This window comes from Stegodyphus dumicola, chromosome 3 (genome assembly GCF_044657685.1).
Source record: "Stegodyphus dumicola isolate Sdum_Otavi_A_Nest chromosome 3, ASM4465768v1".
NCBI classification, from domain to species: domain Eukaryota; kingdom Metazoa; phylum Arthropoda; class Arachnida; order Araneae; family Eresidae; genus Stegodyphus; species Stegodyphus dumicola.
Window position 1 is genome coordinate 110,676,224 of NC_140770.1, and position 23,837 is coordinate 110,700,060.

The 23,837-nt window shown below is 33.6% G+C and overlaps 1 protein-coding gene across 10 annotated transcripts in view; it reads right to left on the reverse strand.

Moving 5' to 3' along the window:
* Positions 1–5,546, reverse strand: part of LOC118190257 (muscleblind-like protein 1) — a 307,429-nt gene extending 301,883 nt beyond the window's left edge. For 7 of the 10 annotated variants that reach the window (XR_015040246.1, XM_085813184.1, XM_085813183.1 and 4 more), the window contains exon 1: positions 5,389–5,546. The gene's annotated coding sequence lies outside the window, so the exon portion shown is untranslated. The remainder of the gene's footprint in view (positions 1–5,388) is intronic. The other 3 variants (XM_085813178.1, XM_085813180.1, XM_085813179.1) reach the window with 2 other exon arrangements.
* Positions 5,547–23,837: the final 18,291 nt, after the last annotated feature.

Genomic DNA, 23,837 nt, shown 5'->3' on the forward strand with positions numbered 1-23,837 from the left:
TGTGTAAATTTATACTCAATTTCGCTTTCCTACTTCGTTAGGCACTTGGTTTTTTTAGTTTTGTTTAACACTAATTTTCTGCCATCCCCCTATTGAATATCGGCGCTATCATATTTTAAATGATTTAGTTTACACCTGGTCCAAGTGTAGCACATCCATAGAAAGGCGCAGGGGTACCAGCGGCTTCTACAGGGCTTTCTTCATTTTCTTTAATCCTATGAGAACGAGAATTTGAAGCCTAACGATAAAGCACATCTGTCCTAAGCTGTCCAGGATACAGCTCCCTGGCTCGACCATAGAATTTTTCTTGGATTGGATAACGTTGATAGTACAAAAAGGGGTACCAATCACAAAAATATTGCTATCTTTTCAAAACTGATTAGTAGTAATTACCATTGAAAATGAAAGACATCAATGAAGGAGAAAATTATGAACTTTATTCCAAAATATCTAATAGGTTTGCCCATCTAAAAAAAATCCCTCTTTGCCAAGCCTGAACAAATTTATTTTTGGCTTATAAAGCTAACATCATGAGATTTGAAAATTTCCTAACTAGTTGGCAATCTCTGAGCTCCCAAAACAGAAGAATTTCAAATATAACGGTAAATGTTTCTGTAGTAGAAAACAGTCAAGTTGGGGACATGATGAGATTGCAACTAAATCAAGAACTGAAATTTTTTAAACTTTCAATACTAAAACTTTTAAAACTAATTGCAACAAATGTTGCATTAGTTCGAAAGCTTACAGCAGAGATTCTCAACCAGGAGGGGAGAATTCCTCTTTGGGGGAAATTTCATAGTTGCGGGGGGTTAATGCCGTAAGTATTCACTTTTAATTTATGAATACAGAAAACTACTTTTATTCAAGTTTTGGTTATTTATCAATATTTTGTACACTCCTTCTTTTTTAATTTATAGATAAAAAATTATCTAAATCTGTTTTCGAGTTTTCGAGTTTTAGAAAATGGGGGATGATCTTTCAATGGTATAAAGAGTGCATTGGGCGAAAAACGTTGAAGAACTTCTAGTCTACAACGTTTAAACTTTAGACAGTAGAGAGTATCTACTACTGGATCAGTTGTTCGTCATTAGTATATTTATACGAACAATAATGAAAATATCTTTTAATAACAAAAACTATTTTTTTTTAATTTAAAATTGCACACATGTTTCTCACAATCGTTTTCAAACAGTATTAAAGAAAATATAATGTCTGAAAAAATGTCTTGAAAATTTATAAAATTCCACATATGTTGACTGTAATTTAAAAAAAATCTTTAAACAGAATAATCAGACTTTATCAAAAGTAGTTAGATATCGTCAACTCCCGGAAACACTAAAATGGCAAAACTAAAGCACTTTATACATTACAAAACGTTCGGCCAAAATAACAGATCAATTAAAACTTCTGAATGATTTTAATAGCTGACTCTGAATTTGAAACTAACGAAAATGTCTCAATCTTATGCAAGCACTTCCTTCAAAACGTAATAATGAACATCTCACAAATGACCAAAACACACATAATTAGATAGAGGGAATTATACTGCTCTTGAGAACTACAGAGCACTGATTTTTTTTTTTTTTTTTTAAGGGAATTTGAGCATCACAATGTAAATTGAATCCAAACATATTAATGAATACTGAAATACGTTAATTACGTAATTATGAAATTACGTAAAATATGTCACAGCTTATTAAAATTTATTCTAAGGTAATCTTCAGTAAGTATAATATAACATGCATATAAAAATAAGGATATTTTTCGTAGGAAATTAAAAACGTCGGTTTCTTTGAAACAATGCCACAAGTAAATTCATTCAGTAATCAGATCGAAAATAACATCATGAAGTTCAATATTTGTAATCCCTACAAGAAAAAAAAAATTTTTTTATTTGCTCAAAATAACCTCAATATATCAGCTGATACATAATGTTTTCTGAAATCTTTCAAAATTTTATTCTAAGGTAATTTTCACTAAGTAAAATACAATACGCGCATTAAATAAGGATATTTTTCATTGGAAATTAAAATGTCGGTTTCTTAAAAACATCTCACAAATGACCATTATAAAAATAAAGTAATATTTCTTCCACCTAAGTTCATTTTAAGAGACACAAATTTACTTAAAGAGCGTTCAACAGAAAAGTTAGAAAAGGAAATAAAAAATTAATAAGAATGTAAAGTAATATTCTAACAAGAAATGAATATTACTCTTAGCAAAAATTGCACATTAATCAAAGCGCGGAAAATTCATCATTAATTAAAGACGGGGAATAAAAAATAAGTAGAAACGTTCATCTGTAATAAAACAAGCTTACAAAATACTTTCTCGTGTTTCTTAAGCGCAATAAAAACCTATTTTCCCACCTCTATCAGATAGATGCAGCAGAGGTTTCCCAGCTTGTATCGTAATTCCTCGCTATTTTTCACATCAACAGTTTCAGTTTTTTGTCTCCTACCCCGATAATCTTCCACTTTTTTTCCTTTCTTTCATCAGCTGTCATTCTGACTTTCTAGTGCGTAATCTTTCGAATCGTGTTCGACAAAGTTACATTTTTAAAAAGTGCGTAAGAATTTAATTACTTTATAATTTCCTTATTTTCAAATGAAATTTCACTTCCCAAATTTGCTACTGCAGCTAGTGATTATTACTCCATTAACGCCTCTACTCATTTCAATTTTTCGTTAGTTCAAATTAAGGACAAATTTTTGACGTGGAGTTAGTATTCTGTTTTGAAAATGTTCTAGTCCCTGTATAAATTTAAAATTTAGTTCATTTATGGGGAAAATATCAAAATACGTCAAATTTTCAGAAAATTGTAGAACCAGTTGCTTGAAACGTTTACATTAAGTAATGATAAAGAGGGATAATTCACTCTCCAATTAAGAAAAGCGAATCAAGAGAGGATATATATTTAATGCCTCAAGAGAATAAACTACACATTTTGCATGGTAAAAATTTCGTTTGTCAATGAAGATACCAGTAAGTTCAGATTTTACAATATGACCATTTACTAAATTTGTACCAAACAGTTAAGAATACACTGTCTAGAAGTTCTCTACCTAAATGAATGTCTGCGGCAATTTGCATCTCAATCGATTAACTATATGATATATAGTATTAAATTTAAAAAATGCAATACCTGGCTAAGCAAAAAAAAAAAAAAAAATTGAACAATGTTTGTTACACTGCGCTAATTGAAGTGCTTTTTCTATCCAAATACGAATGGGAAAACATCAAACCGCTGTAAAATATAATTTCTTTTCCCCGGATAATTGTTTCTATACTGATCTTTTAAAAACTTATTTACACGAAACGGATATGAAATTTGAAGTTAACGTAAGGAGCAACTACTACATAAGCATCTTCTTCTACTGCTAATTCCTTCGAAAAATGCATAATTAATAGTCAGCTAAAATCAAAGTTAGGGAGAAATTCTAATATTTAAAATAGATATTATTCTGCGATCACGTAATCATTTTTTTAGTGAATATTAAAACCCTTAACAGCTGCATTCACGGTTTTTACTTACCCATATGGGTACAGACAACATAAAAATTAGCTCAAAATAAGATTAAATATGAGGGAAAATAAATCTTATACGATAACATTAAAAGATATATTCATTAAAATAATGAAAATATTTCTTTCCAATTTCTACTTATAATACGTTAAATAAATCGTAATTAGAAAATATAGAAATTTTCTGCAATATGTACACTTCGGTATGAAAGGTAAATAAATATCTTTAGCCGCAGTTGAGTATGATGTGTTCAGTTTTACGACGTTTCATAATTCAGCAGTTATTATATTTAATAGTTTGATAAATTTTATTGTTAAAAAATAAAATATATTTAATTCTATTATTAAGTTAATGTTTATTTAAATTAATAATAGATCATTTGTAATACAGTTTCAAAACATATTAAAAGGATCCAAGATATTCATTTAAAATTTCTAGAAAATGTGAAAATGTTACTAATATGGTAATTCGAAATGAAAATTGCATTGTTTAACGGCTACCTTAAAAATATATTTTTTTAACACATTTATATTTCAGAAATAATTTATGGCAGTATCATTTATATTTCTTTCTCGGGCTGATGGAAATTAACACCTAATTACACATTCTGAATTTTGATATAGCTACACCGATATACAGACATTCGCCCTATAGCAAGGCTGACATACATTATGAAAAATGAAATTCTAAATTCATAAAGAAAATGTTAATTTATGCATGGAACTCAAACATAAATTTTCTTCGTTTTAGATTATACATAATTCCGACTCCTTTTACAAAAATCTGTATCTATGCTTTCAATTCAGAATTCATATTCCAGCAGTTTGGTTAACAACCCCAACAAGAGTTTCTACATAACTATTCAATGCTAGTACATCTGCATACCCTGTGTCATCTTAACTCCTTCAATTCAGATGACAGTAGTCTCTTGCCCTATAGACTTAAAACTTTTAGCTAGATAGAAATTTATTCAATTACACCGTACATTCCATTATACCGTTTTAAATTCAATGCATTCATTTACACTGGAACCGTCTCTGCTGACCGTACAAAAAGAATTTTAGCGTATTTTAATGCAGATTTATATCTATAATCACAAAAATTCACAATGAGATCTGACAAAGAAATCTACTACTTTAGCAAGCCGTTTTCATGATTATTCAAACTTTTTGGAGACATAAGATCGTCACAGCCATTAAAGCTATCTGGCCAAGGCAGATTCCTTCGTAAAGGATTTTCTGAGACAAAACTACCTCGTATTCACGTTACATAACAGAAAATCTCGAAAACCTACCAGACAGGCAGCCCGTTCGTTTGAGCTCGAATCCATACCAGATCAAATTATCAGCATTCAACGGTTTTAACCACTCGGACACTAACAACATGAAGACTTCAGCTGAAATATGTTGCGAAACTACATATACTATTAATACCAATTCTTTCTATTAAACTGTCATTTCTTGACACCGTTTACGCATTTTAATACACTAACTCAGTTTGCACTTTTTATATATTCAAGAAAAATTTTGATAAAGTAAGACTCATAAAAAAGCTTCCAGCCGTTTTTACTTTCAAATCAATACTACCGAAAACAGCAAACATTGACATTATTGCTGTTACGGGAATATGAAATATAAACTGGCCGATATGAGAACGCAAAAGAAAATAAGCGGCTAAGCCCCAACTCAACTCCGGCTGAAAACCTCGTGCCCGTTTCCGTTAAAAATTAAACCACACCCAACAGCGCACCCACATCTATAATTCCCGGGGTCCCGTACAGGATACCGAAGTTGCATCCCACATCTTCCCTACCGTTATAGAGGTTAGTGATGGCAGAATCAGGAATGAGAGAACCGACTTACCAGGTTTTTGTGCAGCGTGTTGCGAAGGTGTTGGCTTTGGAGCGGAGAGGCGGACTGAAATGCTAGCGTTCAAGTCTTGCGACGATCGTCTGAGCTTAACACTGCCACCGCCATCTTTCTAGCGTATGTTTATTGCGAGATGTGGGTGCTCCATTCCACAAGTAGTGGCGCCAAGCCCCACGCATGACGTCATGCGGAGAAGGGTTGCCATATCGATAGCGTCGCCAAGACGCCCTTTGCAAATCGGGGAACATTTCGTTGTTACAAATGAGATATTTTCTGATCAGTAAGTTTGAATTTCGCAATTGAAACACACTCTGAGATAAGGTGACTGAGAGAATTGTTTAATAATGAAAATATTTGTATTCTCAACAATCATAAATTTGATTTTAAGAGTAAGAAAGTAAAACGTCGGAAATAGGTAACATTTTCGTCTCAATTTTATTTTAGTGTTTTGAAAATAATACGTATTAGAAGTAATCGATACGCGTCTTGCTGTCTCCAAGTGATGAGTTCAAAGAAATTCTCAGAGGTGTGAGGAACGATGTGAAATCGATAGATAAATTTCTAAACCATAAATAATACCACATTAACAGCAAATGTAAGAATATTTAATATAAATTACGTTCTTAACATTTTCATATAACTGTGGCCCCGTTTCCATAATAATTAGTTTTAAGACCTGAAATAAAGTGCACTATTTCAGATTATACATTTACTATGTCGTCTCTGTCAAAAGGACTTTTCTTGGACATTCGTTTCATTACAAACATCAGAAGAGAATACTCTAGTGAAGAAACGTAATACCTATACTGTGAAGCAGCGGCTCTGTGCTCCCTGCAGCCCTAAGACAACCGTGTACACTTCCCAGAGGTTCTTCGGCCGCTCCAGAAAAATAAAATAGAATAAAAACTGAATTAAATTAAAATACAAGAAACAAAATTAGAATAAAAATAAAAAAATTAAAAACTACACTCTGAACGCGGGAAGTCGCCGAGTTTCACATCTTCTTAAACAGACGATGCTTGAAATTGTGCATTCGAGAAGCTTCTCTATCCTACAGAATTTCTGGAAACTCAGCTGAAGAAGTAAATTCTAAAAAGGGCCCCGCGAATTAAAATGTTTTGGAACCGCGGTATCATGTATGATTTTAAAGGATGATAGGAAAATAAAAATTATGCTTTTGCATCATAGCACTGAATAAGCAAAGAAACTCCGTGCAATTTTTCAAACTTTCATTAACATGTGATAGAAAATGATGTGATAACACAGGCGAGTTTATGGAGTTGCGCAGGGCGTAGTCTTGAGGGGCTCCGCACTTCAGTGAATCCTCTAATCGATTCCCGAATTAAAAGGAATCATGAACATTCACTGTTTCTTAGAGGAAGTGTCCCAAAAATTCAAGTGAAGTGGTTCCACCACTTCATAAATCAGCCAGTGTGTGGGAGGATAATAAAAACGTAGGGAATTTCCATTCACTATCTTCACTGAAAGGTTTTATCAAAACATACCTCCGTTTAGACAGATAGCCCTAGTGCACTTTACCATATCTAATTCAATCCATTTATCAGCAAGCGAAAAGAACAAATTATGTATTATAGCGAACTTCTGCAAAAAGTCTCAAAATAAAATTCGTTAAGGGCGGCCCCGTAATAAATATATACTAAATTTTTATGTAAAGCATTGATGCACAATATTTTATGTATAAAGGGCACATCCTATCATTTCATTCTAGTCTCTATGCTGGGAAATAATAAAATGGGTGTGGAAATAATCTTTAAAAATATTTTTCATTTTTAACAACTTTTACATTTTATTTTTAACAACATTTTTAACAACTATTTGAATTGGTTATTAAGACTTAATAAATTGAACTACGATAACTGAATGTTTTTATACTATATCGTAAACATTGTTTTAGTATTATACTATTATCATATTAATATTCTGGTATTATATTCGATTGTAATACTGTAGAATGTATTTCAATCAAAAAATAAATCCACACTGAAAAAGATTTTCATTTGCAAAACAGAGAAGCTGGGAAAATTAGAAATAGTCTATTTTAAGAATAAATCGAAGATGGATTTGAAAACCTGATTCCAAATGGACTGCAATACTTAATTTTTTATAGTAGTTTAATGGATTTCCTTTCTCTAATTTTGTCGTTAGTTCTCCACTGCACTGCAGATTAATTCAAGTTGGTCAACCAGGTTCTTTATATGAAATAAAAAGAAAAGATTTTGCCAGTGTTTTAAAAACAAGTATTTTAAACAAAGGTCTTTGTAGCGAGATCAGCTTAAGGCTTAAAAGGGCTTTACATGCATTTATAACAGTAGCAAAATCTTTTAACCAGACTTTCTTTAAACCAACTTGTTGAAAGTTTGTATATGCGGGGTTTTTTTTAAGACTTTTGTACAGACGATAGGTTTTTTTTCGAAAGCAGGAGAGATGAAAAATGAGCAAAACCCTCTCCGGGACTCGAACCACGGTCATCTCGAATACGAGTGAATAGAGTGCTGACCACTACATAACGAAAGCATGCTAAGAAGGCGGGAGAAATACTTTATACGTTAAAAAATGCGATGTCATACATTTATAAATATTTTAACAGAATCGATGGCAGATTGTACAGTCCATCCATCGTCTTCTACTTATTGGTTCGGTTTCTGTGTAGTTACTGAATATGATCATATATGTGATCATTCCCGTATTAAATTGTATGATGTTCCGGGTTCTAAACTTCTGAGTAGTTTCAGTAGTCAGACTCAAATCTGGATCTGATGACTAGAATTCCAGATTAACATGCCAGAATCTGAGCTTCTGGTTAATTAAACCATTCCGTCGTGAAACACGTGCTCTGCGTTTCAATTGTGTCTCAGCTGCGCTGTTTCTCCTACACTATGAAAGTTTCTAGTTCCATTGAGCCATCGTATAGAGTGGTAACTATCATCTCTTCAAGGCACTGAAGTATCTGGAGGCTTTATTTTTTTTTTTTTGTAACTGACGATCTTTCTCAAACATACGTCCAATACCTTACGAGTGTTTAGTTAAGGACAGTCTCAAGTTGTGAACGATTCTCTTATATTTTTATTTCTAACTAAAACTTATTTTGTCAGAATACATGGCTGTAGAACATACGAAATATGAATGTGGTAGAATACTGATTACCAAAGATCCGAATGAGCAACATTTTAGCAACGTTTTATTAACTTAAAACAGCGTGTTGCTCTTCAGAAATTCGCCGTGAGCGATAATCCGAAGTGAATCTCTTGAAGGTAATATATTATTTTCCTTATAATTCAAAATGCCTTTCAAGGAAGATTTTCCAAAAGCATAGAAAGTCCAGAAACGATTTCTCATAGCGTATTGAACAAACACCAGGGGAAAAAATGAAGCCACCCATATTTTGGGACACACTGGTTGAAACTTTGGTTAGCGAACCGATGACTTGAGGTTCGCAGACACGGACGCTTGTGACTTCACAAGTTCATACTGAAGTGTAATGTTCTAATGGATTTTAAAATGATAGCAGTCGAATATGTGGGAAATATAGCCAACAATAGGCTTAATGAAATTAATTGTTTTGGCCAACAATAGGCTTAATGAAATTAATTGTTTTGGCCAACAATAGGCTTAATGAAATTAATATGTAGCTGATGACCAGAAAGTAAGAAAAACGTCGCAACTTTTAATCATTTAATTATTGCTATGCAATTCATACAATAGAAATTTGATTTATCAAAACTGAAGGCAGAAAAAAATTCTGCTTAATGATATTTTTTTAATTGAACCTAAACACTAGATATTCATATAAAGAATGCTATGCTATATACCTATAGATTTATTTAACAAAACAAGATAGATATTATATAAATTAGTAATGAAAGCCCTCCGATACGCACATTCTTTCGAAACAATCACTCTAAGAAACTGAGTCGCATTATCTTAAGGTTCTATTTATTAGGAATTATTACAGGAATTAGATGGAGTATTCCAATTTAAAAATAATAATAAAGTTAATAAAATTATATTTTGAATTCCTAAATATAATCTCTTTTCGCAACATCAGAAATATTACTCGAAAACATCGAGAGAAAAAAAAATGAAACATGAGCTAACTTTCAAAAGACGTTGTTATGATATTTAAAATAATTTATTAAATGTTTTAAGGAATAAAGTAACAATATACAAAGCCAAAATTTTGCTTCATTCCAAATAAAATTATTGACTGTGTTTCTAAAAACCTATAGTTTTAAGGAACATTTTGATTGCTTGGAGCATAATCTCCCTGGTTTAGAGATGGCTTTTTATGAAAGAGAAATCAGTGATATTCGAATAAAGTTCAATTATGAGATGCCCCTTAATTCAAAATGTTTACGGAAGGGTCATGTCACCTGTCTTTTCTACAGGATAACAGGAAGTGGGAGGAACACTAAAATTTGACCATTGGTTACACAGGTATAGTCTCACTTCCTCAATCGTACAGCTTCATTCAAATATTTATGGAGTACATGGCGGGGGGGATGGATCCGAGAGTCTCTTACTACCCTTCTTCTCCTACTACCAAAGCAGTCGAAAGGACTTCAGACTTGCTAGTATTTAAAGTGTCCATATGCCGCATGGACACTATCTTCACCCATGTCTTTCAGAGATTCGAACCCAGACCCAAAGAAAAAACAGCCAGTATCGCTAACCACTACTGTTCGAGACGCTCCAAATTCTGTACAAGTACAGGTAAAAGCAAGCGGGATACTAGAATTATCCCCATTGGCCATATTGCCCACTATTGGTCCATTGGTCCTGCTGCATTAACTATGGAGCTCCGCCCCAGTTTTGATGGGGAACATCTCAAAAACACTACCATGATGACCATTGACCCTAGGACTTGACGAATCTGTCGGTGTATTGTCATCTGGCCATGTTGGCCATTTGCTATCAACTGAGTTTATCTGTGGGTAGAGCCAGCAGGTCAGATGGCATTTTTAAGAATTCTGCAAAATATTTCAAGCCTACATATACACACAGATTTACATACCTCCAGTTCACACGAAGATTTTTACATATACTATACATTCCACCAATCAACCAATACATTCCAGTAATCTTTTTATGGTAGGGGGTTAATTATCGTAACGTCGTTTGTTATAACCTAATTTAACTTAGCAGTTAACATTTCTTGTTTGTTGAATATCCCTAATGATTTAATTATTCACATTATTAATCAATGGCATAGGTTAGAACATGTTATAAAATATGCTTAGTAGTACAAAATACGTTACATATTATATCAAATAAATGTTTTTCATTGAGGAACACATCGGAAGTTTTCCGACCTTTCTTTCCCTACTAACTATACCACTCGAGATAACTCTCGGCTAGTTAGTATTTTAAGTGATCCTATACTGCACAGATATTATACATTTACGAACATCCATGCCTTCTCTGGCGTCTCCGTCTCTAATTCAAACCCGGGACTATCGATACGGATCGTAACGACTGCATCGATCATAATGGCTCATATTCTCTATAGATGAAACGTAAAAGTAGCATCATTCTTGTAATACAGAGAATAGAATTAAAACCTTTTTCGAGTTTTTGACGCAATTATGCATTTTGAGTAAATAACGTTTGAATAAAAATGCTTTCTTTTCTTTCTACAAAAATATCTCTGCCATACCACAACCACTTATTTCATAGATATCCCAGTCTCTGTTCTGCTGTTCTCTTTTGCCAGTATAATTCTACAGGATCAAATTTTCATATACTTAAATCAATTCAAAATGTTCTGACAACCAGCCTTTAATAAATACAGAAGTGGCACATTCCCCAATAATTCAAAGAATGGCAGGAGCACTAGAGAAGGTATATATGCTCTTATGGAATGTTACATCCATAGTGATTACATAATGATTTTTATATTTCGAAAAAAATAATTGCTTTGCAAGATTTTTTTTCACAAATTTCTTGATCATAGGAGTATTTGAAGTCAAAGATATTTGACATAACAAGTAAAATAACAGCAATTTTTCAGTACATTTTGGCTGGGAAACGTATTCGGTTGGATTCACGGAAAATTTCGAATTATTGAAGTTCTTCACTATCTACTTATTATTCACATTACTAATCAATGGCATAGGTTAAAACATGTTATAAAATATGCTTAGTAGCACAAAATACGTTACATATTATATCAAATAAATATTTTTCATTGAGGAACACATCGGAAGTTTTCCGACCGTTCTTTTCCCTACTAACTATACCACTCGAGATAACTCTCGGCTAGTCAGCATTTTAAGTGATCCTATACTACACAGATATTATACATTTACGAACATACATGCCTTCTCTGGCGTCTCCGTCTCTAATAGAAGATAACCACGATAGAAAATACTAGAAATATAACAGCTATATAAGCTTGATCTTCAGTGGGCCAACGAAATGTACATAATTAAGAAATATTACTTTCTACATTGAGAAGAAAACAAGAAGAAAATCGGAGTATAAAACAGAGAATAATGGCGAAAGGAGGAATTCATTACGAGAAAATACGGAAAAGAAGTAAAATACACAGCGAAACCACCAACATTTATTTGTCTATATCATTCAATCAATAATGTGCTAATGGAAGCAGAATAAATAAAGTATTTATCATCTCTAATGCGCAGTTTTTATTTTACGCTGTTTAATTGCGTTGCATGTTTATTTAACACAAATTGAAAAATATATCCTGGCATTCAGCTTTAAGAGAAGAAGAGCATAAAGCTAAATTTCGAGGTTATATTATTAATTATCAGAAAAGGAAGAATGAGCAAACAGTTACATTAATTTTCCTACTAAAGCCTCTGAAAATATTCTTAGAAATTTCATAATTCTTTATTAAAATTCATAACACTTCTAGGAGGAATTTTTTTTCGTCTTTACTCTTTGCGAAGAAAACCACTTCCTAATAAAATAGAAAGTTGTTGTCAATATTCGTGGCATACGGTGCTTAATTGTTCTTCCGTATTATAAACAATGCAATATTTATTAATCTGTAATTTCATAACAAAGGAATTTTTACTAGCAAACAGATTATTGACTTTTACCGATAACTGATTATTTTATTAACATTTACGCCAAAGTTTTTCGATGGGGGCGGATTATTTATTTTCCCTGCAGTTTTAAAGGGAATTTCTGCCCCTTCAGATTCAGATTGAGATTGAAAAAAAAAGGTAAATATTCAGATTGTAAAAAAGAGTCAAGGCAAAGACCAGCTATAGTACGTTTAAAGTGTGAAACAAAATGGTTGAAAATGTTAATTGTAGGTGTATGTAAAAGCGGATACATGACTGGTTATCCTCAAAAATATAAACATTTTTAACACTGGAAATTTCATTTACTACATTTTTTATCCATAAAACATCTTGAATACCTTTACATAAAGCAATTATTTCAGCTTCTGTTGATGAAAGTGCAATACACTTTTGCTTGTTACAGCACCACATAATAGGACAGTTTGAAAACATTACAAAATAACCAGTAATTGATTTCCTATCTTGAGTATCTCCCCCCCCCAATCTGCATCTACATACAAACACAAGTTTGCCCTTTCCAAATCAACCTTTTTGTATATCAATTTTAAATTTAAGGTGTTTTTCAAGTACCTAAGAATTCTTTTTAGAGCACACCAGGCAACATCAGTAGGATGCTCCTGCAGTTGGCTCAAGCAATTTACTGCAAAAATAATATCTGGCCTTGTGATATATGCTAAGTAAAGTAAAGATCCAATTAATTCTTTGTATGGGCCATGAAATGCATTTCCTTTCTGAAAATCAGCTGCTGTAGATTTTGGTTGAATGGGAGTTTGGGCTGTTTCACAATCAGACATTTTAAATTTTAAATTCATTTGATTTGACATTTTAAATTCATTTGATAACAATGATATTATAATATTTGTTTCTTTTACATCTGAACCTGCAGTTAATAAGTCATCCACATAAAGAGCCATAATTACTTTCTTACAATTTAAATTTCTGATAAAATACATGGTTCAGAGTCCAATTGCTTAAAATCTAATTTAATAACAAAATTAAGAAATTTCTGATACCATTGTCGAGGAGACTGTTTAAGACCATATAAACTCTTTTTAAGTTTACATTTCTTACCACTCATATCATCATATCCTTTTGGCTGGTCCATGTAGATGATTTCATCTAACTTACCGTTCAAGAAAGCTGTCTTGACATCTAAAGTAAAAGTTTGCAGACCTTCATTATTAATAATTACCAGGATTAAACGTAAAGAGCACATACTTATCACTGGAGAAAACGTTTCTGTATAATCTATGCCTTCTTTTTGCATAAAGCCACGAGCAACAAGCCTCGCTTTGTAAGTTCCATCTCGTTTTTTACGTAGAACCCATTTGCAGGAAATAGCTCTTTTATCAGGGGGTAAACTTTGTAGATCCCAGACATCGTTATCTTCCATAGATTTCATTTCCTCGTCCATAGCTCTTTTCCATGGTTCTTGTTCTACTTGTGGTAGATTTACAATATCTTCAAATGTCAGAGTGTCTTGTGCAAACATTACTTGGTAAATCTCAGGATCAGGATACCTAACTGGCTGTTTCTTTTCTCTTGAGGATTTTCTTTGTTCCTTCTTCTTATTTGCAGCATTTAATTCGCCGTTATCAGTGTCTCAAATTGATTTGTCTTCAATTTTAATGTCATCATTGTCATTTTCACTCAAATCAGAACTATCGGAAATATATTTTTGATTTTCTACTTTCTTCTTTTCTTCATTAAATTTAACATTTCTGGAAACAATGATGCGCCTTGTTTCTGGAATCATTAAACGATATCCCATTGTGGAATAACCTACAAATATCATTCTGACAGAATTTTCATCTAGTTTCTTTCTTTGCGATGGTGGCACTAGAGTATAAGCATCACAGCCAAATACACGCATGTTTGTTAAATCAGGATCTTCACCATACTTCAGAAAATAAGGAACATGATTGTCAATTGAACTATTTGGGAGTCGATTATTTATGTAAGCAGCCGTAAGTACTGCTTCACCCCAAAGGAATTTTGGTAATTTTGCCTCAAGTATCATTGCTTTAGCTTTTTCCAGTACAGTTCTATTTGCTCGTTCAGCAACACCATTTAGAAAAGGTGTATAGGGAGGTGCAGGATATAATTTTACACCTGCTCTTTTAGTAACTTCATGCAATTCTCCACTGACATATTCTTTGGCATTGTCACAGCGCAGTTTTGCAACAGTTGGATCCAATTTAAAGAATAGCTTGAGTTCATCAGCAATGTCACTTTTTCTTTTGAGCAGTCTGATTTCCATAAATCTCGAATATTCATCAATTATAGTCATGAAATACCTTTCCCTATGGAGTGTTTGAGGTTCTATTGGACCACATATATCAGTGTGTATAGTTATAAGCGGTTTGGATTCTTTTATGCGAGGACCCTTTCCTATAGGCAAAGCACTTTGTTTGGCACGAACACATACTTCACAAAAGGATTCTTTTGCAGGAAGATTCATCAGTTTTAATTTTTGATCACAGCAGTGTCCTAACCTTCTGTGCCATAAATCATCATTTTTTACTGCTAAAGCTGTAAAAAAGTTTGGTGAAAAATCACTAAAATATTGTCCGCATTTATCCAAGTATCCAAATCTAAAACGCTTGTTTTTGTTTTCAATATAAACTATTTCATTTTTAAAAATTACGCTTAAACCTGCTGCTTCAATATTTTTAACAGAAATTAATTGTCCGTTTAATTTTGGAACGTAAAGAACATCTTTTAACATTATTTCAACACCATTCTTAGTTTTACCGCAAATATCACCAATTCCTTCCACTTGTAAAACCGCCGACTTAGACGCGCACTTAACAGTTCCAGTCTTAGGCTTAATTGAGGTGAACCATTCCTTGTGAGAACACATATGAGAAGTTGCACCAGAATCAATAACAAATTGATCATGCACAAGATTTCCAGCCATAAAAGATATTGCAGGGGAAGCATACTTATTACTATTTGAATTTGCCTGCTTTTTAGAATTATCAAAACATTCACTTTTAAAATGACCAGTTTTCCCACAGTTATGACAAACGCAGTTCTTTTTCCTACAAAATTTAACAGAATGTCCTTTTCTTTTACAATAAGTACAAAACAATTCTTTACGAGCACTAATAAAAACAGAGTTATCTGTATTTGGTTTAGAATACTTATTTTCATTTTTATAATCAAACATAAGAGATTCACAATCAATAAGTCTACTTGTAACAAAATCTAAACTCAAATTATTGCTTGGCTGATTTTCGAGAGATGCCTTAATATTTTCATATTCTTTTGGCAAAGACATTAAAATGTAAATAATAATATCAAAATCGCTTACTTCAGAGCCAGAGACGCGTAAACTACTCACCAGGTTCATTATGCTGTCGATATGCTGTCTCATTGACACATCCTTGGATTTCCTTATGGTAGCTAGACGTTTACGCGTTAAAATTTGACTCACTGCACCTTTAGCGCTATACGTAGCTTGTAGTTTCTTCCATATTTTACATGCAGTGTCTTCACGTTGAAGAGAAGCAATAACATTGTCACTTAGAAGGGCTAGTATTAAGGCATAAGCCTTTTTTGATTTCAAAACATCTGCAACTCTGTCCGCAACTGCTTCTGTTTCCAAAAACGTATCCAATTCCCTTGCCGTAAATACTGCTCGAACTCTTCGACACCAAACAGTAAAATTATTAACACCGTCAAATGGCGCTAAAAGCTTCCCTTTCACCTCCGGAAAAAGCCATCATTCACAATATACCAAATCAAAATCACGCGAACGAGAAATTATTACACTGAAGGTTCAATTAGGGAAACTATCAGCGAATTATAACTTTTGAAGGAACCACGCTCTGCTGTTAAACATAGAAAATGCCGTGGTTCGCAAAACAAATATTTATTACTGAGATACGCAGAGTAATACGCAGAGTTACATGCAAGCAGAATAATAGAATAATATTAAGTACAAGCAACAGCACAGATAAATAAGATAAATAAGTACAGGCAGAATAATACTAGAACAGAATAACAGAATAATACTAAGAAGCGATAAGTCTTGTCTTGTCTTTTGAATGGTTAGGAGGCAATTAGCAGCCTCTGCTGCTTTAACCTCCGCTTTTGAAAAAGATGCCCTTAGGCGTTGGTATATATAATTGAAAAAATGGGCGTGTATCGCCGCGCCTACTAGGCGAAGCTGAAGCAAATACAAAGGTATGTAGAGTGAAAAAGCATCTGGGAGCTGTTCGAGCTGTGACAAAAGATATAACTAGCTGAAAAGTATGCTTAATAAAGCATTTGAAAAAATAAACATTAAGTAATTTAAATTAAGTATGCTTTTGAAACAGGTTCAGAATGAAATGGATCGTAATTATACTGGTGGGAGTGGCTCAAATGAGGAATAAGTCAACAGTAACATATTTCTGGTGAATTTCAAGAGTTCTCGTACGAGAAATGTTAAAGTCATATAAATTAACAGTATTCACAAACTGTTCACACTGTACAAAGTTCTGCATAAGTCACAGTTTAGAAGGCGGGATGGTGAAACACACATAAGTAATTCAGTTTGTGTGTCCCTAACAAAGTCTTTTTATAGGAACACTAATAAAATATAAAATTCTTGAAAATAATGATATAAAGTAATAATCCACTGAGCTTTTTTAAGTCCTAAATAAGTTGAAAAAAAAAACACAAAAGTCTCTAGTGGGGAAATATTTACAGTATGTACAGCTATTTACAAGTTTCACCACCTTGGATTATGAAAAATGCTCCTAGGACGCTTAGCAGCATTTTCAAGTGTTGGATCATAATTGATTAGTTCCTTAATATGATCATATTGAGACTGTTCAATTTTACTATAAAAGTTGTGGCAGGTTGAAATAATTTGGTCAGCAATTGGTCTGATTTTTAATTCTTTGTGTATTTGCAAATTTCGAACGAACCAAGGAGAATTAACTATTTCTCTTAGAATCTTGTTTTGAAAGACTTGTAACTTGTGTCTGTACGTTTTGAACACTGTAGCCCATATGGGAATTGCATAAAGTAGTGTCGGTCTAATCAGCATCATGTAAACTCTTTTCTTTAATTGGATGTTTAATTTTGAGTCTCTTTTGATGAGGGGTACAAAGCCATTTTTGCGGCTGTAGCTTTCCGTAAGGCATATGCAGTCTGTTCCTTGAAGAAGAGTTGTGAATCGAAAATGACACCCAGGTATTTAGTACTATTGACGACGGGGAGTGGCTGATCTTCTATGTTTATATTTACGTTTACTGGAGTAAATTTTCTATACCTTCTAAAGAGCAGAATTTGACATTTAGTCGGATTGACTTTAAGTTTCCAAGATTTGAGGTAATGTGCGATGATGTTAACTGCTTCTTCTAATTTGTCTACTGCAAACTGTGGTTTTAAAGATTTTGTAAAAATAGCGGTGTCATCTGCATATTTCACAAGTTTTGAATTTAGTGGGATTGGCATATCATTAGTAAAGATATTAAAGAGAATTGGCCCCAAAACACTTCCCTGGGCGACGCCGCTTTTGATTCTTTTTCTTGAGGATAAAGTATTATTGATTTTGACATGAAAATTGCGATTTTTTAGATAACTTTGCATTAGTTTGATAAAATTTATAGGCAGATGAGCAAGATGTAGCTTAAAGAGGAGTCCCTCATGCCACACCTTGTCAAATGCCTTTTCTAAATCTAGGAAACAGCTTGCAATAGTATTCTTTTTGGAAAAGGAATCGGCAATAAATTCAGTAACATTGAGAAGTTGATGTACTGTACTATGCTGTGGGCGAAAACCAAACTGTTCATTTTGAATTATCCCTCTATCTTCCAAGTGTCTGGTCAGCCGTTTCTGTAGAACTCGCTCAAAAACTTTGCTAAGACTTGGAAGCAGGCTAATTGGGCGATAAGAGTTAACATTTTTTGGATCTTTGCCAGGTTTAACAAAAGTAATGATATGTGCCATTTTCCACTGCTGCGGAAAATAGTTAAGCCTTATGCAGGCACTAATTATGTTGGTAATTAGGACAATATATCCCTTGGGGAGAATTTTGAGCACTTTATTTGTTATCCCGTCGTAGCCGGGGGCCTTTCTATTTTTCAGATTTTTTATAATGTTTTGAATTTCAATGGGCGAGGTGTAACCAATATGCTGTCCATCTGTTCTATCAGGAAGGTGAATAATGAAATTAAAAACTTCCTCTTCTGTATCTTCATCTTGTGAGTTATTTGTCGTGAAGGTTTTTTCAAGATGTGTTGCAAGAACTTCTGCCATATCTTTTTCAGAATATGCGATTCCAGTATCGGTGTGCAACGGTCCAATGTTGTCGCTATGAGTTTTTCTGAGCGCTTTCCCGATACGCCAAACTGTATCAAGGTTGAAGTCCATTGAGTCTAATAAATTATTCCAACTATCAGATCTGTATTCACTTAGAAGATTTTTAATATTCCTATTTTTTCTGTTAAGAATTCTTTTGATATTAGGATCAGCAGTACGGCGCCAAATTTTAGCGGTGCGATTTTTGTCCTTAATTTTGTCAATAATGTTATCCGGAAGTTTTTCTTTTTTATGTTCTTCATATTTAGTAGATTTGTCAAGAGCACTTTTTATACAATTATTGACCTTAGTGATTTGATACTCAATGTCAGTAATATCGGCTAAAGCAGGATGCGCTGGTAGTTTTTCCAGAGAATGAATGAATTTATCCCAGTTTGTGATTTAAGTGGAATATTTTTTTCAAAGCCGTAATAAGTAAATCTGACAGGCAGATGATCGGAAGTTAGCTGGTGTGAAACTTGTAGGAAGGGAATTTGTGCAATATTTTTTGTGATAACAATATCAAGAACTTCAGCACTGCCAGGATGGCTGTATCTGGTGGGATCCGTTGGTCCAAAGATACTTAAATCATTTGTAAGGGCATAATTATGAAGGAAGTTCCCGTTTGCATTTTCACGTCGAGAGTTCCAGGAGTGATGCTTCGCGTTTAAGTCTCCGGCTAGTATTGTGGGAAGCATAATGCCGCTAAAGATGCTCATGTCACTGTTGCTGATATTATGTCCCGGGTTATTATAAGCAGAAATAATCACAATAGGTTCATTAGTGCGAGAGTGAGCTATGATGGCAGTAGTTTCAATATTACTAGAACTTGGGAGATTAAAGTAGTTGGCCTGCAAGTGTCTTCTGATGAGAATCAGGGTGCTACCGACCCTGTTATTTTCTCTGTCTTTTCTAAAGGTTCTATAACCTTAGATGTTAAATTTATCACTAGCTCGAAGATGTGTCTCGTTAATTAAGAAAATATCAATGTCATGGCAATTAAGAAAGTTTATGATCTCAGTGTTCTTGCCGCGAACTCCGTTGGCATTAAAGAAGGCGAAATTTAAACTGCTGGAGGCAGTAAGTTGGATGCTTGCATAGTTATTTACAATATTAACATTCATAATTTAAATTTGCTAAAAGTTCAAAGGCTTCCCACCCTATTTGAAACTTTTCCATTATTGACTTGGCTTTAAAAAAGCGTTCAAATAGCGCTTTGCCTTGAGTAAATAGATTTTTGATCCATTTCAGGAAATCCGGGACGGAGCCTAATTGTTCTCTTTCGTGAGATTCATTCTGGTTGGCTGATGAGGGACTGGCTTCATTAACATTTTCGTTAGTGTTTCTCCTACTCGGTAATGGGGGGAAGTTCTCTAAGTTGTTTTCTGGAGGATTTGTTCTTGTCTTTCTCCAGGCATCTCTTTGATTTTCTTTTTCAGAAATCTTACGTTTAATATTGTCAGGATGCATTTCGCAACCCCTGTACGAACTGACGTGGGGTCCCCCACAAAGGCAACACTTTCCTGTAAGATTTCTATCTTTTGTACATCTAGTGGTGATGTGGTTTAATCCGCACTTTAAGCATCTTGGTTTATGTTTGCAGTGGGAGCGACTATGTCCATATCTCTGACAGTTATGGCACTGTTTGTGTCCTGGGGTTGGTTGGAAAGAGGTAATTTTGACCGCAAGGTCCAAGGTATGTGTTACCTGAAATATCTTTTTTCCTTCAACAGTCCGTGGGACTTCTACAAGGAAAGCTGGCAATTTGACAATTTCATTGTCAATCTTTTTGGTTATCTGTCTAACCGTTTTAACTGGAATTTTTAATTGTTGGAGTTCTTCTAATATTTCTTCAGGTTTAGTATGCACTGAAAGCTTCTTTATTACTACTCTAATGGGCTTATCCCTTGGTAGGGGAAAAGTGTGATAAGGTATTTCCTTATTATCCAAAAATTTTGTGACTGAGCGATAGTCATCGTCAGATTTGACTTTTATGTGGATGTCTCCACCTTTTTGTACGCACTCCATAGCTGTGGTAAATTTTTTAATTTCATCTCTAAGGGGCTTCCAAGATGTAAAATCAGATATTATAATCGGCGGTACACGGTTTGCAGTTTTTCTAGGGGCTATGAATTCACCTTCTTCTGATTGATCCATATCCTGAGGGTTTGTGTTGGGCGTTTGATTGACTTCCATGCTGTCATCTATTCTAAGGGTAGAATATCTATTTTTTATTGTTGTAACAGATGAGTTACTGCTATCACTTAAAGTACGCTTGTGCGTTTTTTTGGGTTTAATCCAAGTTTCGCCCTGCTTAAGAGAGTTATTTTCTTGCACATTGACATTATTCATGTTTTGTTGGGTAAGAATCTGACCAATTCCTACAATCTCATCAATTTCCTTTGAAGATTTAACATTTTTTAATTGCCGTTTACTGAAGAGTTTGGCTACCATAACCTGAAACAATTTTTCAACTTCTGGATCAACTATTTTTTGACCACTATCAATAAGATTTTTTTGGATTTGCAAATAGGTAGATATAGCATCTAATTCCTCTTCTGAACCACTTTCAATAAGATTTTCGATAACATTTTTATCATTAAGTTTAAAGTCTGAATGTACTCTAAATTTGGATTCATTGCAACAGTCCAAAAAGCCTACCGTCCCTAACGGAAAGGCAAGTCCATCATGAAAACACTTGCAAAAATCAAAAACCAAACTCGAAAACTACTTACGCGCACGATCGATCAGGAACACTTCACCAAGCGACCAGCTCACAGTAACTCCAAAGCTTGAATTTTTGCGCAAAAAGAAGCAATGAACAAGGAGCGCAGCGACTATTTACAATAGCAGAAGAAGCGATAAGTGGTTACAAAGGTCATATATATAACTTCATAACAGATCATGATTTAACAAATCATAAACAAGACACAATAAATAACCAATCAAAAGTAACATGCAAAATGGGATTTAGTTTCAGAATAACTCGGACCTGGCTGAAAGCTAATGAATGTTTCGGACTTGACAGAAAGCTATACTTCCTTTTAACCAGTAAGAATGCGATTACAAATATCTCAACACAGAACAACATGATCATGGGCAGGACATTCCCTCAATTTAAAACCGCTTGATTCCTCCCCCCACCATTAAAAGACGTGATGTTAAGATGTAGAGTCATTAGGATTTTTTTTTAAAACAGGAGTCATGAAAGATGAGCAACGCCTTTGCCGGGACTCTAACCACAGGCCTCTCGAATACGCGCCGAGCGTGCTGACCACTACACTGCGAAGGCATGCTAAGAAGGCGGGAGAAATACCTTATAAAGATTAAAAATATACCGTATTATTCATCATGCTTCTCTTCTACCAGTGGTTCTCAAACGTTTTGCCCCATGCACCTCCCTCTTTCAACATTACTAGACAATCATCCCCCCTAACTCCAAAAATAAATATACATTTATTTAAATTTAGATAATTGTTTATTGTATTTCATAAATCAAACAAGAAAATATTAAAAAAATACTGATAAAATACCAAAACTTGAATAAAAGTAGTCTTTTACATTCATAAACTAGAACTAAATAGGTAAGGCAAGGAAAAGGTAAGGAATAAATATAAATTCCTTATGCCTTTGGAATTTCACCCATTTACCCACTTTTCTTAATATCTATATTTTGGTAATTCTGATTACAATATCTATATTCAGAAATAATTTAGAATATGTCACGGGCTATATAAATGACGAAGTAACTTTCTGTCTGTTATAAAAAATTTTAAAAGAATTTTTTTTTTTTTTTTTTTTTTTTTTTTTTTTACCTCTGGATCTCTTTCAAACACCACTTTCGGTCCAATCTATGTGCTTTTCATAGTCTAAGCCTGAATGCTTTTGTAAAAGAAAATTTACATTAAAATAAACTTTCTTTCTTTTTTTAGGATTTGCAGTGATTAGATTTGGAGATCCATTTTCTCATCGCCTTGAATCGGGAATAATACTGAAGGTACTGATCAGTATTATCATCTTCCTCCATACAGGTACTAATCGCATATTTATTGAAACCACAATTAAATTTCTCTACCTTTACACTAACTTTCCGCTTCTCTAAGAAGGGAAGCAGTTTTGTTGAGAAAACTAAATCAAGTTTACCCAATAAAAGTGCGAACTCGGCAGAAGAAGTTCATTTGGAAAAAAGACAGTAAGTAGTTATCGCCAGTTTGCTGTACTAATTTTCGTCCTTTCTCCTATTAACGTCGCTAAATGTAACATTTTATAACTGCAGATCTCCCTTTAATTTGGCTTTTAACTTTTTAATTTAGCTTTTAGCTTTAAGCAAAATACTTATTAAGGCGTAGCCGGGTATGAGGTGCCATTGACTCATAGTGGAGAATTTAAGTATTAAGAACAAAACTAATCTCTGTAGACCTTATACTGAATCTTCCTCTAAATCTCTACCATCTTCTGAATAAAAGATAAAACCAAATAATTATAAAAATAACGTTCTTTAGCAACATAAAGTTTGCAGTCATCTGTGTGTTTCTTTTATATTATTATTTAAGTTTAAAAATTTTTTTCTTGTTCCAATGGCGGGTTCTAACCGCTTATAGGAATTGACTACTACTAAGGCCGGAAGCGGTGGCTTCTTTGGTAGGGAGGCACCTAATAGATGAGCCATCGTTGCTTCTATAAAGGGACAGACAATTACGCCTATGCCTTCCCCAGGATTCGAACCCGGGCCCTTCGATACCCGGGTCAAAGTCCCTAACCACTTTCGCGTCTGGGCGCCTATTTAAGTATTATCACTACTAAATGACTTAACGCTAGTATGGGGCAACAACAGACGTATTTTTGCTCAAAAACAGAAACAAAAAATTGATATGATTTCCTGCTACTTTATATAACTTAGTAAAGGCTCACATAATTTGAAAACTTCGCAATAAATATTTGATTGCGAATGTTGCATAATCTCTAAGTAATTCTTAGAATTTCTTTTATTTTCTTATCACATAGTCTAAAAAATCTGATGTGTACACCACATGACTTCCTTGTAAAGAATATTAAATTATACACATTTTTTCGTGC